Below are 14393 nucleotides of genomic sequence, written 5' to 3'. Positions count from 1 at the left end.
ATCTGTACTCTAGTAAGTTAATATAGCATGATATGTAATTCTTATTATCTCATAAGACAGGGACCCCACCAGCTTTTCTTTCTCTTAAATACACTGGTTCTTTTAGGGACTTGGATTTCCCACATAAGTTATACAACCAGCTTCTTAAATTCCTCCTCCAAAAGTGATTTTTTGTAAAGTTTAGAATTATCATGAATTTGTAGATCAATTTTTGATGAATTGGTACCTTTGTGATTTTAAATCTTCTAATCCTCAAACAAAATACATGCAGGTATTGATTTAGGTGTTCTTTAATAGTTTTCAATAAAATGTAATCATTTGGTCTATACAGTCCTTGTGAGTTTTCTTTCAGATTTTTTCTGGAAATATATTTGTATTTTATTATTTATATATTATTTATGTATTACATGTTTTATTTATATTTTAGCTGCTAAAGCTATATTTATCTGTTCCTAGTGTAGAGAAATATAATTATGTTTGTATTTTGTTTTTGTATTCAAAATTTGCTAATCTCTCTTACTAATACTAACAATATATCTGTAAAATTTTAGGGGGCAACTATGATGAGCAGGGATTGCAAAATCCAGTCTGTGGACCAAATCTGGCCTCTCTTTTTTTTGTAAATAAAGTTTTATTGATACACAACCATGCTCATTTGTTTATGCATTATGTATGGCTCCTTCAATGATATAGATTTGAATAGCTATAGCAGAGGTCACACAGACAGCAAAATATTTACTATCTTGTTCTTTACTTAACATGTTTGCTAACCTCTGATGTAGACAATCATATCCACCTTCCCCCAAAAAATACCCACAAAATTTTGTTTTTTCTTTATAATCCTTACAGCTTTTAATTATTATTCTTAATAAAATGGTAGTGTTTCTATTATGATATTGAATAAAAATATTCATATTGGGTAACCTTGTCTTGTTCCTGCACTATATAGAATTGCTTTCACCATTTTGCCACCAAATATAACATACTATAACTGCTTAAATCAGCCTAAATTCCCTTTTATTTCTAATTTGGTAGGGGGTTTTATTCTGAATGAATATTGAATTTTGACCAATGCCTTTCTGCATATATTGACATGGTCATATATTAATTATACTTTTAATGGTTTAATGTGGTGATTTATAGTAATCAATATTCTAATGTAAGTCAAAATTGCATACCTGCTATAAAGTCAATTGGTCATATTGTATTATCTATTTTAGAAAAAAAAACAGAAAAGTGGATTTAGTTTTATAATTTTTTGGAGATTGGAGTGAGATTGTTCTTTAATTTTCCTTTTCTGTATTGTCCTTCAGTGGATTTTGCTATCCAGTTATAATAGTTGTATCAAATGTTTAAGATTAGAATTACTGCCTTTATGCATGTTTGTTAAAATTCACTGTTTGGGACTGGAGTTTTTATTTAGGATAAGATGTTTTAACTACATTTTCGATAATTCTAGTGAATGTATAACTACTCAGGTTTTCTATTACCTTTCTAAAATTTTTTATTGTGGTAAGAAGACAATATGAAATCTGCTCTCTTAATAAATTTTTAAGTGTATAATACAGTAATGTTGCATATAGATACAATGTGGTACAGCACATCTCTAAAACTTACTCATTTTGCTGAACTGAAACTTCATGCCCATTAATTAGTAATTCTCCATTTACCCTTCCCACCAGCCCCTGACAACCAGCATTCCACTTTTTTGAGTCTATGAATTTGACTGTTTTAGATACCCCATATAAGTGGAATTATGCAGTATTTGTCTTTCTGTGATCATTTGTATATCTTCCTTGGAGAAATGTCTATTCAAGTCCTTAGCCCACTTTTTAATTGGGTTATTTAGATGCTCAGATGATTGACTTCAGGATTTTATCTTTAATATGAAGTAAATTTAATTTGAATTATTACTATAGTTGTAACCCACCATTTTATTATATAATATTTGTATTATTTTTCAATTCTTAATTTTCCTTGCCTTGCTGTCAATTTTGCTTTGTGTATTTTGAGACCATATCTTTAAATACATACAATTGTACTTCTCTATTTCTGGTGAATTAAAATGTTGATCATTCTAAATTACCTTCTTTTATCTCTAGTAATGATTTTTTTCCCTTGTATCTATTTTGTCTGGTATTAGTATAGTCATACTTCTATCTTTCCATCAAGCCAATTTTCAGTTACTGTTTCTTGGTATATCTTTTTTCCATCTCTCTACATTCTAACATTCTGTATCTTTATGTGATAGATAATGATCTAAAATTTTAAATATGACATTTACTCCATTTTATTTTTTAATATTTATTGATATATGTAAATTTAAACCTACCATTTATTGTGCTTCTTTTTGCCATACTTATATATTTATTTTTCTTCATTTTTGCCTTTATTTGAACTGGTTGTGATTTCTTTTTCATTTGTTTTTCCCCCCTTTACTAGTTTGGAAGCCATGGACAGTTTCTTTACTTCTAATGTTTACAATGGAGAAATTTTACAACACACATCTTTAATTTATCAGAATCTAATGCCATATGATTATTGGTACCTTAATTCTTTTTATGGAAAATGCAAGTAACTTAGAAGATTTAATTATTTTTAACCTCCTGCTGACATGTGCTTTGGTTTTTGTACATTCATTCATCTAAATGTATGTATGGGTATGCATATTTACCCCCCAAACATTGTTTTATAAATAAGTGTTTATTTATGTTTATCTACAGATTTACCATTGATTTTTCTCATCTTTCCTTCTTCCTTCTTTAAGCTTTTATCTGATATCATATTACCTTCAGCCTAAAGTACATGTTTTAGAATTTTCTTTAGTATGTGTCTGCTGTCTGAAATTCTTCCACTTTTTGTGGCATTACTTATCTTCATTCTTTAAAAGTATTTTGAGGTCTACAGAATTATGATTTGACAGTTACTCTCTTTCAAGCCATTTACAATGTCATTCCATTTTCTGTAGGATTCCAATATTAGAGTTAAGAAGCCTGCTGTCATCGTTCACTCTTTTTAGATTCTCTTTTTTTTCTTTCTTTTTTTAAATAGCTTTCCTATGATGTTTGTAGAGATGAATTCTTTTTAAATTAAACTTACTTGAATGTTGAATCTTTGAATTGATTAATTTTATTTTGCAAATTCCTTAGACATAATCTCTTCAAGCATTCCATTTGCTTCATTTCTTCTCTCCTCATCTTCAATTAAAAAGATGTTTGATAGTCCTATTTTATTCTGTCTCCTATTCTTTCTTTTCTAAGTTTTAACTTTTAATCTCTTCATATTCATTGTGAATAGTTTCTGATCTATTTCTCAGTTTACCACTTTCCTATCCATTGTGTTTAATAGAGGATTAAACTTGTCCATGGAATTCTGTTCATTTTTTTCCTAATCTGTTATTTGTCTGTTTTTCAAATGAAATTGGGCAGATTGTATACTTATCTGTCCTCAAGTTTACTGAGTTTATCCTCTTTCATTTCTACTCTACCATTGAACCAATTCAGTGAGTTTTTTATTAAAGTTACTGTATTTTTCAGTTCTGTATTTCCAATTTGGTTCTTTTTAAAGAAATAATGACTTTACATTTTAGAATAGATTTAGATTTATAGAAAAATTGTGAAAATAGCATTGAGAGATCCCATATGTCCCATATTTACTTTCCCCTTTTATTAATATCATAAGTTAATATGGTACATTTTGAAAAATTAATAGACCAATATTGATACATTATTATTAACTAAATTCCAGAACTCATTTAGAATTTTGTAGTCTATCTCATTTCATTATTCTGTTCCAGAATTCCATCTATGGTACTACTATATTTGTTGCTCAGATTTTTCTAGCTTTGTACATTAGAAGCTTTGTCAATTGTCTTCTGTGTGCCAATGACATATTCTCATCATTGAATTATTTTAAGTACTTTATTATTTCCTAAAAGATTAGCTTCATGCTTGGTCCTGCTAGACACCACCCAGCAGTTGACTCTCTGATTGGACCTAATGAAACCATGAACTATGGCAGTGTGTGTGTGTGTGTAGGTGTGTGTGTGCGCGTGTGTGCACGTGCGCACATGCGCATGCACATGTAATTTTTCCATTGGTGTTTCAGTGGAGTACAGGTGGTATTCCCAAAAATGTTTTCTGCTATTTTGAAGACTAGGATGATGTTGCCTAAGTAGTTATACAGAAAAGTGTTTTTTGACATGAGACAATGGACCTTATTTGCCGAAATTTGATGGTTTTACTAAGAAAAATATGCCTCATCAAATTTAGAAGCTGAAAGCTAATGTTGCTCTATAGAAATAGAAAATGCTACAAAAAAGATTATTATTATTATTAACATATAATTATTATTTGTTTCAGGAGTACAGGTCTGTTATTCATCAGTCTTACACAACACACAGTGCTCACCACAACACATACCCTCCCCAATGTCCATCACCCAGCCAATGCATCCCCCTAACCCCCACCCCTCCAGCAACCCTGTTTGTTTCCTGAGATTAAGAGTCTCTTATGTTTTGTCTCCTTCTCTGGTTTTATCTTGTTTCATTTTTTCTTCTCTTCCCCTATGATCCTCTGCTTGTTTCATAAATTCTGACTGACATATTTTGCTTTGCATAATACCCTCTAGTTCCATCCATATTGTTGCAAATGGCAAGATTTCATTTTTTGATGGCTGTGTAATATTCCATTGTGTGTGTGTGTGTGTGTGTGTGTGTGTGTGTGTACCACATCTTCTTTATCCATTCATCTGTCGATGGACATCTGGGCTCTTTCCATAGTTTGGCTATTGTGGACATTGCTGCTATAAACATTGGGGTGCATGTGCCCCCTTGGGTCACTACATTTGTATCTTTGGGGTAAATACCCAGTAGTGCAATTGCTGGGTCATGGGGTAACTCTATTTTCAACTTTTTGAGGAACCTCCATACTGTTTTCCAGAGTGGCTGCACCAGCTTGCATTCCCACCAACAGTGTAGGAGGGTTCCCCTTTCTCTGCATCCTTGCCAACATCTGTCATTTCCTGACTTGTTAATTTTAGCCATTCTGACTGGTATGAGGTGGTATCTCATTGTGGTTTTGATTTGTATTTCTCTGATGCTGAGTGATGTTGAGCACTTTTTCATGTGTCTGTTGGCCATTTGGATGTCTTCTTTGCAGAAATGTCTGTTCATGTCTTCTGCCTATTTCTTGATTGGACTGTTTGTTCTTTGGGTCTCCAAACCCTCTCTTCTCTGGGGGAGGAAGGAGAGTCTCCCCGGATCTGCTGCTTGTTGGGTCCCTGCTGGAAGAGCAGTGGCCCGACTGTGCGGTGGATCATGGTTTATAGCAACCCCGAGTTGAGAGCCTACTCCTCGGGTCCGTCTCTGCAGCCGGCTTCCCTGCTCTGATACCTGGGAGCTCTGCCACACTCAGGCACCCCCGGTCTTTCTGTGAACCCGAGGGTCTTGAGAACACTGTCCCAGTGAGGGCTCCAACCCCCGCTTAGCCACTGGAGCGACGTCCCTCAGTGGAGCCAACTTCTAAAATTTCCGATTTTGTGCTCCACTGCTCTATCACTTGCCAGTAGCAGCTGATGGAGGCCCCCTTGCCCGCTGTCTGTCTTCCTGAATATCGCCTCGGATTCACTTCTCCACATGTCCTACCTTCCAGAAAGTGGTCGCTTTTCTGTTCAAAGAGTTGCTGCTATTCATTTCTTCGATCTCCTGTTGAGTTTGTAGGTGTTCAGAATGGTTTGATCCCTATCTAGCTGAATTCCTGGAACCAGAAGAAATTTAGGTCTCTTACTTCTCCACCATCTTGCTCTTCTCCAGAGGATAGGTATTAATTCTTCTTTAAATATTTGGTAGAGTTCCCCTGCGAAGCCATCTGGGCCTGGGCTCTTTTTTGTTGGGAGATTTTTGATTACTGTTTCAATTTCCTTGCTGGTTATGGGTCTGTTCAGGTTTTCTATTTCTTCTTGGTTCAGTTTTGGTAGTTTATACATCTCTAGGAATGCATCCATTTCTTCCAGATTGTCTAATTTGTTGGCATATAGTTGCTCATAATATGTTCTTATAATTGTTTGTATTTCTTTGGTGTGGTTGTGATCTCTCGTCTTTCATTCATGATTTTATTAATTTGGGTCCTTTCTCATTTCTTTTTGATAAGTCTGGCCAGGGGTTTATCAATCTTATTAATTCTTTCAAAGAACTAGCTCCTAGTTTTGTTGATCTGTTCTACTATTCTTTTGGTTTCTATTTCATTGATTTCTGCTCTGATCTTTATTATTTCTCTTCTCCTGGGTTTAGGCTCTATTTGCTATTTTTTCTCCAGCTTCTTTAGGTGTAAAGTTAGATCGTGTATTTGAGACCTTTCTTGTTTCTTGAGAAAGGCTTGTAGTGCTATATACTTCCCTCTTAAGACCACCTTTGTTCCATCCCAAAGATTTTGCACAGTTGTGTTTTCATTTTCACATGTTTTTCATGAATTTTTTTTAAAATTCTAATTTAATTTCCTGGTTGACCCATTCATTCTTTAGTAGGATGCTCTTTAGCCTCCATGTATTTGAGTTTTTTCACTTTCCTCTTGTGATTGAGTTCCAGTTTCAAAGCATTGTTGCATGAAAATATGCAGGAAATGATCCCAGTCTTTTGGTACTGGTTGAGACCTGATCTGTGACCCAGGATGTGATCTATTCTGGAGAATGTTCCATGGGCACTAGAGAAGAATGTGTATTCTGTTGCTTTGGGATGGAATGTTCTGAATATATCTGTGAAGTCCATCTGGTCCACTGTGTCATTCAAAGCCCTTATTTTCTTGTTGATCTTTTGCTTAGATGATGTGTCCATTTCAGTGAGGGGGGTGTTAATGTCCCCTACTATTATTGTATTATTTTTGATATGTTTCTTTGATTTTATTAATTGGCTTATATAATTGCTCCCATGTTAGGGGCATAAATATTTGCAATTGTTAGATCTTCTTGTTGGACAGACCCTTTATGTATGATATAGTGTCCTTCCTCATCTCTTAATACAGTCTTTGGTTTAAAATCTAATTTTTCTGATACAAGGATTGCCAAAAATGAAGGAATCTTAACTTTATGCAGAACCCACAGTGGATAAATTTCAATATCTAAGTAAAAGTAAGCTCAAGGTTTCAAAGGACAAATTCTAATATTTCTTACATTCTAATTAGTTTGAACAAAAATTTTGCAATAGATAGTGTGAATTTGTGTTAAAAATAAGTTATCTAGTTTTTATTTGATGAAGCTCTTAAAGTATTTTCTTTTTAAAAGATTCCAAAGGGCAAATCAATTATCATTTTCTTGTGTAGAATATGAATTCAAGCTTTCTTTTCTTTTTTTTTTTAAAGATTTTATTTATTTATTCATGAGAGACAGAGAGAGAGAGAGGCAGAGGGAGAAGCAGGCTCCCAAGGAGCAAAGAGCCCGATGCGGGACTCGATCCCACGACCCCGGGATCATGACCTGAGCTGAAGGCAGACGCTTAACCATCTGAGCCACCCAGGCACCCTCAAGCTTTATTTTCTTGACCTCATGTTTGAAAATATTCTTGGAAGCTTGGAATAAATTTTTCTGTTTTGGATGGCATTTGTCAAAAGATCATCAAGAGAAACTTAGGAACTCAAGTGTGACTTATTTGCCAAACATAACTTGCAAAATATATTACTTCACACCATAAAATATATTCTTATTTACCCCCAATAAATGTACATGGTTTTTTGTTTGTTTATTTTGCCTACTATTCCCCCTTATACCTCTTTTATGTTAACAAGAAATAACAAAACTGCTTTTTATGGATTTTTCACTTTGAAAACAAAGCAGACCTACAAAGTAACACAGAAATTGACCCCATTTAATAAGCAACCATGTGAGAAGACTTGGGCCACAGCAATATCAAGGGTCATATTATTATCATGTGATGGATACTTAAGGAAAATAACTTGGCAGTATGAAAATGATGATTTCACTGTATTATTTTTATTTGTATTTAGTCACACTATTTAATTCATTTTGAAATTCTGAGTTCTTACATTTTTCAAAAGGAGACACAAGTTATCAAATCTTAACGGCTTTCATTAAAACTTTTCTAATTTTTAAATTAGTAGATAGTGTAAGGAAATTTAATACTTTGAAATTCTTATAGAAAAATAAAGAATAATAATTGCCAAATGAATTTTTTAATGCAAGATATTCTAAAATAGAAAACAAAAAAAATTCTCTAAGTTACATGGGAATTATGATTAACAAATAAGATGAAAATATTAAAGTATAAAAAATATGGGGTGCCTGGGTGGCTCAGTCAGTTAAGCATCTGCCTTCGGCTCAGGTCATTATCTCTGGGTCCTGGGATCGAGCTCCCTGCTCAGTGGGGAGTCTGTCCCTCCCCCCACTTGTGTTCTGCACCCACTAGTGCTCTTTCTTGCTCTCTCTCTCTCTCTCAAATAACTAAAATCATTTTTAAAAAGTATTTAAAAAATGGAGTTGATAAGTAAATTCAAGAACTGAATTTTTCATGATCATAGCAATTTTGACAATATATGACCAATCCTGTTGAAGAAACAAGAAAAAATATCTATGACATAAAATTAAAAATGTAGACATTACAGTAAAGGAAGCAATAAAGTGAGTTATAGTGAAAAACTGTATTTTCTGTATGCAAGTAAATTTTAATCTCAACATAGTGGATAGTAACCAATATTTAGTAATTCATGATGGGGCTGTAGTTTGAGTTGTTGGGGTAAAATAAATTATGTATCAAAGTTGCAATAAAATATGTACTGTAGGAATTAAATCATTAAAAGCAAAAACCAAAAACAACTAAAAATCAAAGAAGTATGCAGGAAGTATGATAACTAAGTGAATAATTGTTTGATCTTCATTTGGGAGCCTAAGAATATATATGACATTTAAAAAAAATATCAAAAATAAATCCTGAAAATCCTAGTATTTACAGGTAATTATAAGCCATTAACCACTAAGCAATATTAAATGTTGTGATTACTTTTTAAAATAAAGTTATAGTTCCATGACTTACATCATTACTGTTCATGTTCTGAAATTTTTATACAGGTAGAAAAATGGTTGGGATCAACTGGGCTCAGTGTTTGGCTAGGTAAGTGTGATGGAAAGTGAGAAGAGCAAAATAGTTAAGGATATTTGTAAGGAGAAAATTTTGGCAGACCATTAAATTTAAGATGGGTATAAAGGAAGACAAGATAAGGTGGACGGATACTGAGAAATATGCATATCCTTCAATCAATGATTCAACTAATATTTATTTTTTTATTATGGGTCAGATACTCCTCCAGAAAATAGGGTAAGGGAAAAAAAAGAAGATTTACTTTGGAACTTAAGGTCTAAGCAGAGAGCAATCTGAGAAACATAAACACACTAATCAAAAAAACAACTAAGTTAAACCTTTTGAAGGAGGATTTTGTAGTACACTGAAAAGATTATAGCAGGGGAATTTGATCCACATAGGGAGTATCAAAGAAAAAAAATGGAGTGGATAGAATGAAACAGGCAAGGAGGACTTTATTCAAGGCTATTGCAATAGGGGAGCACTCCACTCTTTTGAAACCAAAGCAGGAAGAGTTTTTAAAAAGCATTGAAAAAAAAAAACATTGACGTGAACTAGTGGAAATGTACTGGAGGATGTTAGGGGAACTTCCATCAATGTAATTAGGCTATCAATTGTTTGCTATTTGGCACTTATCAAAAGTAAGGCTCCTGCCCTTTCACAGAGACTGGGACATAGGGGCACTATTTCTTGATGATTACATTTCAGAAGAATGGCTCCAAGGTCCCTGAGACAGACATGCCTGGGTGGAAAATTGACAAGTGTCTGGGAGATGATTTACATTTCAAAGGGGCAAAGAAAGAATTCACAACTGTAAGCTTTCTAAAGAAAATGCTTTAAGAAAAGGTAAGTCAGACGCTGATAGTCATGAGGAAACCTGTGTGAAGTTTAGTTAGGCTGAGGGGAATATTAAAGTTACCTGATCAAATGTCAGCAAAAATGTTCTTGAAAAAATATGAGACTTTAAAGAAGAATGACTGCTAACCAGAAAAAGAATTGGGGGTGGGGAGTATATTGGCCAAGAAATTCCAAGCAGAGGAAAACAGGTGCAAAGGCAGCTGAGTCTGTAGAAGAAAGGAATGATGAGCCATAAAGCAAAGTTGGAGGAAGCATAGCCGCCTTGCATTCCCAGGAAATCTTAGGAGAAGAGTATTTCAGGGCAGAAGTGTCAATGGAGTCAAATGCTCTTGAGAGTTCAAGAAAAATTAGGATAAAAATATCCACTGCAATTATTTCTGTAGAAATAATTGGGGACATCAGCAAGAAATATATTGGAGGAATGAGAGGGGCTGAAGCCACTTTGAAGTAGGCTTTTGAGTGAGTCTAAGCTTAGGAACCAGGGAGGTAAAGAAACAAGATGTAGATTTACTCTTGCAAGATACTTTCTTATGAAAGTCAAGAAGTTACATCATAGCTAGGAGAATGTGGCATCAAATTGGTTTGTTTACTTTAGTCTGTTACTGTTTTTGAGAAGGTAGGAAATTGAAATTAAATGCATTTAAAAGTTATGAGAGAGCTCCTTTTGTGTGTTAGAGGTAGTTGATCCAAGAGAATTAGTATAGAATTTCTAAAAAAAATAGGCAAAAACAGGACCTAAAATAAAGGTAAAAAGATTAGCCTTAGATTAAAGATGGGACGCTTTTCTATTCATGAGAGTGGAAGAAATTAGGATGAGTACAGATGTGAGTAATTTTGTAATTTGGTAGCAGAAAAATGAAGATACAATCAGAGGGTGAAATAAAAGATTAGATCATCTGCTGAAAGTGAAAATGGTACCCAATAGTTGATAGTCATATATTTTGTATAATTTTGATAATACTTTTTGTATGCATTTGGGACTTAAAATTATTGGAAACTATTTTGGCCTCTTGGGTGGCAGTTTTCAGAACTTCTAATTTGTTGTATATATAGGTATACAGGTATAGAATATTCAAACAGTTTTGTTAATCTAGTGTTTGAGTTTTTCCATGTAGAATGGGAAAAAAAAGCCAGAAGGGCTGGGGATTGTATATTATTGACAAAATAATTTCTTAATTAATGGACCATGTATTTTAGGGAAAAATGTGAAAAATTGGAGGCTTGTTCATTGGGAAAAAGTAGAGATATTAATTGACTAGATATCTTTTTAAAAATTTTATTTTTTTAAATCTAAATCTAAATCTAAATCTAAATCTAAATCTAAATCTAAATTTTAGGTAGTTAACATACAGTGCAATGTTGGTTTCTGGAGTAGAATTCAGTGATTCATCACTTACATATATCATCCAGTGCTCATCATAACAAATGCCCTCCGTAATACCCATCATCCATGTAGCCCATCCCCCACCCACTTCCGTCCATCAACCTTTAGTTTGTTCTCTATCATTAAGAGTCTCTTATGGCTTGTTTCCCTTTCTCATTTTCTTCTTTTCCCCCTTCTCCTATGTTCATCTGTTTTCTTTCTTTAATTCCACATATGAGTGAGATCATATGGTATTTGTCTTTCTCTGGCTGACTTATTTAACTTAGTATAATACACTGTAGTTCCACCCTCGTCATTGCAAATGGCAAGATTCATTCTTTTTGATGCCTGAGTAATACTCCATTACACACACACACACACACACACACACACACACACACACCCCACATCTTATCCATCTTATACATTCATCAGGCGATGGACCTTCGGGCTCTCTCCATAGTTTGGTTATTGTTGATAATGCTGCTATAAACATCAGGGTGTGTGTACCCCTTCAAATCTTCATTTTTGTATTCTTTGGATAAATGTGTAGTAATGCGATTGCTCGATCATAGGATAGTTCTATTTTTAACATTTTGAGGAACCTCCATACTATTTTCTAGAGTGGCTGTACCAGTTTGCATTCCCACCAACAGTGCAAGAAGGTTCCCTTTTCTCCACATCCTCGTCAACACCTTTGTTTCTTATGTTGTTAATTTTGGCCATCCTGACAGGATATGAGGTGGTATTTCATCCCAGTTTTGATTTATATTTCCCTGTTGAAAGTGATGTTGACCATCTTTTCATGTGTCTCTTAGCCATCTGGGTGTTTTTTTTTGGAAAATGTCCATTCATGTCTTCTGTCCGTTTCTTAACTGTGTTATTTGTTTTTTGTCTGTTGAGTTTGATAAATTCTTTGTAGATTTTGGATACTAACCCTTTATCAGATATGTCATTTGCAAATACCTTCTCCCATTCCACAGGCTACTTTTTGATTTGGTTGATTGATTCCTTTGCTGTGCAGAAGCTTTGTATCCAAAATCTAATTGATTAAAGTTTTAAGAAGATTAAAGCATACTCCTAGTAGGTGAAGTAGGATCAGAAAGATGGATTGATTGTGTTCACTGAAGAGGATGACTGAATAAATGATCTCAAAGGCCATTAAAAATTCCAATATGTGGCAATGGAATTGGTTGTCTGAGGTGGAGAAGAGAAAATATTTTGTTAAAGATGAGAAGGTCAAGAAATTTAGTGGCTAGAGTATTAGATGAATTATCCATTTTAGATGCTGAGGTCAACAAGAAAAATAACAAAATAGTAGGAAGGGAATCTGCAAACCAGAAGCTAAGTCTTTAATAAATGAGAATTTACCCAAAGTACACTGGTAATAGCAAGAAGAGCAATTGAGATAGCCAAATAATTTGAACATCAAAAAGAAGGTTCTACAGGGGAGGGGGGTGGGGGAGTGGGTTAGCCTGGTGATGGGTATTAAAGAGGGCACGTATTGAATGGAGCGCTAGGTGTTATATGCAAACAATGAATCATGGAACACTACATCAGAAACTAATGATGTAATGTATGGTAATCAACATAACATAATAAAATAAAATTTGAAAAAAAAAAAAAGAGAAGGACATTTTTTCCAGAGGGCGGTGAAGAAAACATCTGGAATAAGCAAAAGGGAGCAAGGAGAATACCACAGTACCTCCTGAACCTGAGATATTTTATGATGGGAGAGAAAAATAATCTTGTCTTTGAGAGGGCTGTCAGGTATAAAACAGTGAACCTTATTCATTTGAGGCAAGAATAAAAAAGAGTTTTGAGAACCGAGTATGAAGACATATACAGTTTACAGGATAAAAGTTCTAGAAACCAGAGTGAAAGTTTTGAGAAAGAGAAGAAAGGAAAATTAGGGATAAAGCAAGAAAGTGAAGGAAGGAGAATGCAAAAATATCAGCAGGATAGCTTAATATTCTGTAGATTAACTGAGAATAAAGACATTAGGCTTAATTGAAAGTATTTTGACAGCCTTTGAAAGGGCAATGGAAATTTAGTGCATCATAGTCCCAAAATCTTAGCTCAGGGATGTGAGGGTTTGGTCTTGGTAGTATTGTTCTCTCTTATCTGCAGCATATAATGATATAGCACGTAAGCCCATGCTTTTCTTGTCTGTAGACTACAATCTCACCTTGGTATATAAACATCAGGCATTCAGAGATTCTGTTAAAAGATGCATCGTGGACTATAAAAATGAACATGTCTGGTAACTTCCATCTTTACTTCACAACTTAAATGTGTATAGTTAAGAGAATTGTATCTTGAGAACAGGAAGATTGTGAGATGGCTTGGAAAAATCATGTTTTAGGGCATTTTTTAAAAGTATGGTTTCTGAATATTGCTCAATTAGAGGGAATGCCAATGGTCCTGGAAACCCAATAATTGTCTCCTCAGTGACCTTCATGGGAACAGAAAATATCTACTTTTTTACCTTTCCATTTTAGGGCTCAACAAGACTGGTGAGTGGCAAGTTTCAGATATTGACTTGAATAAGATTAGACTTCTGAGTATAAATGATTTGAACCTTATATGTGAAACCATTGTTTGTTTTCTGTGATGGTGGCATTGAACACCTATGGTATGTCCCAATCATCATTAAAAATAGGCTCTAATCACACAGTAGTTTTGGCTGCCAGAATTTGTAGCTCCTTTCTTTTTCTTGCCTAATGATAAGGAGGAAAGGACTTAGGTTTTGTTTTCAGTAAGGACTTGAATTTTTATTCCATGTACTTTGAACCAGTTGGTTAGTGTCATGAGGTACTCCCATTTATTCACCTCTAAAAGGAAGGTAGTTATTCTTTTCTCAAAATTTGTTTTGCAAGATTTTTGTGTGTGTGTTTAGAAGATTTTATTTATTTGAGGGAGAGAGAGAGAGAGAGAGCATGAGCCAGTGTGGGGGAGGAGCAGTGGGCGAGGGAGAAGCAGACTCTGCTGAGCAGGGAGCCCGATGTGGGGCTTGATCCCAGGACCGTGGGATCATGACCTGAGCAGAAGGCAGACGCTTATTTGATTGAGCCACTCAGGCCCCCCAGT

The sequence above is a fragment of the Neomonachus schauinslandi genome, chromosome 10 (assembly GCF_002201575.2).
Source record: "Neomonachus schauinslandi chromosome 10, ASM220157v2, whole genome shotgun sequence".
Classification (NCBI taxonomy): Eukaryota; Metazoa; Chordata; class Mammalia; order Carnivora; family Phocidae; genus Neomonachus; species Neomonachus schauinslandi.
Note: the sequence above shows the minus strand (reverse complement) of the source record.